The sequence below is a fragment of the Balaenoptera borealis genome (genome assembly GCF_965194805.1).
Source record: "Balaenoptera borealis genome assembly, chromosome: 3".
In the NCBI taxonomy this organism is placed as follows: domain Eukaryota; kingdom Metazoa; phylum Chordata; class Mammalia; order Artiodactyla; family Balaenopteridae; genus Balaenoptera; species Balaenoptera borealis.
The window spans coordinates 73,552,174-73,556,932 of record NC_138866.1 but is presented as its reverse complement, the minus strand read 5'-3'; positions in this window follow the sequence as shown (position 1 = coordinate 73,556,932).

Genomic DNA, 4,759 nt, shown 5'->3' with positions numbered 1-4,759 from the left:
CGGCTGAGACAGGAGGGCCCAGGCCTCAGTGGGTGGCATTGCCCTCTGCCCCCCAGCTCTCTGCCCCACCTGGGTCCTATCACTCTCACCTCCCTACGTGGCCTGGGTCCCGCCCTCCCCAACTCGGGTTCTGCTTCCCTTGCCCTCTGATGTGAAGCGGAAGGAGAATCTGTGAGGGGTCTGCGTGGCGTGGAATTGGCTAGGGTTTGCTAAGGCGAGGTGCTGAGCTGCTCAGAGGAGAGACAGGGGGCCCCTGGTGCAGCAACCTGGCTTCCAGGAGGAAACTGGGGTGGTTCTCACCTGGCGATCTCTTCACAGAGAATCCTGGAGACTCTGGACCATGGGCGGAGCCACAGAGGTACAGCCAGGCAGAGGGAAGAACAGACAAGGAGAATGAGGAACAACGGAGGCAGGCCCGTGGGGAGAAGTAAGCCGGGAGGCTAAACCGAGAGCCAGCCGAGTGGGACAGACCGACATGGGCAGTCAGGGGCAGAGGAGAGGCAGAGAGACAGGAAAGAAAGGATGCAGAGCTAGTACAAGTGAGAGGAGTGGGTTGTGGAATCCGAGTTGGAAACAGAGAGGCAAGGAGATTAGAACACGCAGCCGTGAAAGGCAGGAGGAGAGACAGACAAAGAAGTATGATAGTGACAAGTACTGACAAAGACCAAGAGGCAAAATAAAATTGGACAAAGAGAGGGAAGCCATCCAAGGAGGGACAAAGATGGAGAAAGCACACGGAGGATACAGAAAGCAGGAGAGGACAGATGCAGGGAAAGAAATGCAGATAGGAGAAGAAAAGAGGTTTCTGGTTTTTCCCTTGGAACCTCCCCTCTGTCAGTGGAAACTTCCCAGGGCTGGAGAAAGTCAGTTTTAGCAGAACCCTTGGGCCTCCGACTGACCTGCACCCCCCGTTCCCCTCAAGTTGGGGGCTCTGAGGGCTGGCCACGGAGCTCCCACCCAAACCCCATCTTACCTAGTTCAGAGGAGTGTCAGTCTGTCCCTAGAGCACGATCCTTTATATCCCGCTGCACCCACCCACTGCCTAAATTTGGAGTCCTTCCCTAGGGACCCTCCCTCCCACCTCTCTCCCCTCCCGGCCCCTCCTCCCTTGATCCCTTGGCTCTGGAGGTGACAAGAGGACAAGAGGGCCTCCAGATTTGCCCATGAAAGGTCTGTCGCCCTAGCCCCTCTGGCTCCAGGGCCTTTTTTTAGTCCTTGGGCACATTCCTCCCCTCCAAAGGACTGATGGGCAGATAGTGGGAAGACAGGACTTCTCACACCACTGCCCCCGCACCACCAGGCCCTTACCTTGGTTATTTTTAACCTGAAGGGTGAGTTGAGCACTCTGGGTGAGGGCCACCTTCTCCTGCAGGCCATGTGCTTGTCCCCTGCCCCCAATCACGGGCTCCCCTCCCTCCTTTCCTCCCCGGCCTGTCCTCACACAGCCCAGGCTGGGAGCAACTCCCCCCTCTCTCTGGACCTGGAGTCCCATGGTGCTGGGGACTGGCATCTGGAGCCAGGATGCCCAGGGAGGGGCTCTACTTCCCAGATCCTTGACTCAGTTTCCTTTTGTCAGGAAAAGAATTGCCATGCTGCCCTCTCTGTGCGGTCCTGGTTTCCTTCTGGTCCCCAAGTCTGCAGGCAGGTGTCCTCCTGGGAACGTGAGGCTGCATTACTCTGGGGACACATCTGGAGCCCCCAGCCCCTCCCCTGCTGCTCCTGATACAGTGACCACTGTCTAACCGCTCAAACAGGGGAAGGGATTGCCCCACGCCACCGAAGCAGATGTGCACCCAGACCCACAGTCCAGCACCCTCACACATGGCCTTGACCACCACGGGTCCGTGCCCATTCTTAAACACACGCATAGAGATATTTCACACTTACACACTTAAGTTTGCAGATTTTCCTTCTTGCTTTTATGCACACTGAAACACACATTTGCACACATAAGCTTTTACCCCTCCTCTGCCACCCTCTGCTCCCGGTGAGGGGCGGGGTAGGGTGGGGAGGGGCAAGAGGCCTTAATCCCAGGGCCTGAGGCGGGCGGGGGGTGGGGAGCTGCTCCCTTCCGCCTCTCTGGGCTGCCAGAGGGTGCAGGTGCTGCTGAGGCTGGCTGGGGTCCTGGCCGCCCGGGGATTTACACGAGTTGGGCCCCAAGCTCTGGGTTCTGCAGGGCGGGGGCGGGGCTCTGCCGTCTGCTCCCCCTTGCCAGGCAGAACCCCAGCGCTCCCTCCCGACCCTTGTGGGGCTCATACTCACACGTCTGTCTTCGTGGGTGTCCCCCAGCGCCCCAGGCCCTCAAGGCCCCCCTCCCCAGCCTCCAGTGATGCCGCCTCTCAGAGGCGGTAGGTGTCAGGTCTTCAGCAGGCCGTGCCTGTTATGACTGGACATTGTGTGCAGGAAACAAAGCCAGACTCCCCTGCCCTAGCTTTCCCTACACCCTCACACCCAGGAATGCTCTCCCAGCTGCCCCTCCCAAACCATCTCCTGTCACCTCTCAATATAGCTCTAGAGTGGGGAGGTGGGTAGGATGGACAGGGGTCAACTTCTCTGCTTTCCACCAAATATGTGGTCTCTCCCCCAAGGCGCCAACTCCTTAGGACCCTCCACTGCCCCATTAATGGACTCAGGGATACATCTGTTTGCAGGGAACCTGTACTCCATATCCAGTGTCCTTGGGGGGACCTGAATCAACCCCACATTCCCATCTCCTGCAGGTGCATATGCCAAATTGTTCCCCCTGGGGATGCAGGCTACTTGTCCCCAGCTCTAGGTCACTGGAGGACCTAGTGTGCAAGCTGGGGGTCAGCCCGTGGCCCAGTGCGTCACTGCCTGGTTCCCATTGCCATGCGGACGTGATAAGGGGCTGAGAACACCAGGTCAAGCTGGGTCAGGCCCAGGTGACAGACTAGGCTTTGTCCTCAGGGATCCCTATGTCCTGAGAGGCCAGACTGGGTACAGGTGGAGTGGGGGTGAGGGGTAGGCAGGCAGTCCCCACTGTCTCCTGTGGAAGGAGGCTGAGGGGAGGGGTGAAATTTGTTCCAGGGCTCTGCCCCCCGTTTGGTCTGGTTTGCCCTTCTCTCCCTTTCCTAGGCCCCCTTCTCTCCCCAGCTCTCACATCCATCCCTGCTCTCCATCCTCCCTCAACTGCCTCCTAAAGCAACTCCTCATTCTGCTAGAAGTCCTGGACAGTGAGGGCACGGGATGGAGACTCCTGCCACAGGAAAGGGGGCGAGGAGGCAGGGTTAGCCTTGGCACCAGGTTGCCCCTCTTTTGCCTGGCTCCCTGGATGTCTGTCTCCCTTTCCCTCTGCCTGGTTCCCTGTCTCAAAGTTGGGCCTGGCCTCTGATTCTCCCTGGCACCATGTTTCTGTCCATCGCGGGGTCTGACATGCCTGCATTTCCATGAGTCTCTGCCTTCTCTAAGCCCACCCTCGGCTCGCTCTCTGCCTGTTCCATCTCTGCCTCCACACCCTGCTCCAGGGTCTTCATCCACTTCTCTCTAACCTGACTGTTCTCCACTTTCCTGATTTTGCTTGCATCTGAAGGGGACCCAGGATTCTCTCCTTTGCCCAGTACCGCCCCACCTCGCTCTTCCAGCTTCTCGGTCCAAGGCTCACCCTCCCTGTCTCCCCTCTCCCATCCTCTCTCAGCACCCTCCTTCTGTGCCTCAGCTGCCAGCCCAGTCAACCGCCCCATCCCCCGGTCTGCTGCCCAGTCTCTGGCTGTTCCTCAGCCTCTCTCCTCTGCTCTGGGAGCTTGGATTCTCTCGGCATCCCCTGCGTCTCCCTTTTCAAGTGTGTCCCTCTCTTTCCTTCACGTATCTCCTCATTGCTCTCCAAGTCCTTCCTAGGAAGAGGAGCAGTGCTTGGCGAGGAGAGTGGAGGAGGATGTGAGGAGAGAGGTGGGACGGGCTGTGGGTCTTTCCAAGGGAGGACACAGCACTTCCTCTATCTTTTCTCTCTGTTGGTTTCCCTGGTCACCGTCCTCCAGGTTTTTGAGCCCTCTCCCTCTCTCTCCACTGCCCCACTCCTCAGGTCTTGCCTTTTTCCTTCCCTATTCCCCTTCTCCCCTCTCCCTCTCCTCCCGTTCTCTAATACTGGCATTCCCTCCTTCCTGGCTGCTGCATTGGGACCTCAGAGCCCAGAGTGGCTGTGTGTGGTGCATGGGGGAGATTCAGGCCAAGGCCTCCCAAGCCCCTGCCCTCTGTGGCCCATAGTCCCAGGCCTTCCCTGAGCAGCCCAGGTGTGGCAGCGACTCCAGGAGGGCTAGGCTTTAGTTGGAGGGGAGCCTGCTCCTTCCTCCACTTTCCAGCCCTCCGGCAACCCATCCCCTCCCCTTCCTTCCCCAGGGTCCTGCTCACACGTGACTCTCCCCAATCCCTCATCTGCCTGCCTCCCCTCCAGATGGCCCACTCTAAATGGGCCAAAGGACCCCTGTCTTCCAGCAAGACCAGACGAGGAGGGTCTTGGGAACGGAAGCTACCGTGGGAAGTAACGAGGGAGAAGAATGGAGTGCTTTGGACCAGGGGCCAGGTCCCAGGAGGAGGTGAGGGGGAGAGGAAGGTGGGCTAGGGTACAGTTCTCCTGGTCGTGGTGGGGAGGTGGTTGGAGACCATGGAGGCCGTGTCTGGAAGGGGGTGGGCTATGGATGCAAGTCCTTGTGCCCCCTCAGATACCTGCCTCGGACCGGGGCTGGGGGCCCACCTGCCCAAGTGGGTCACGCCTCAGGGGGCACCCTTATACACCAAACCTCCT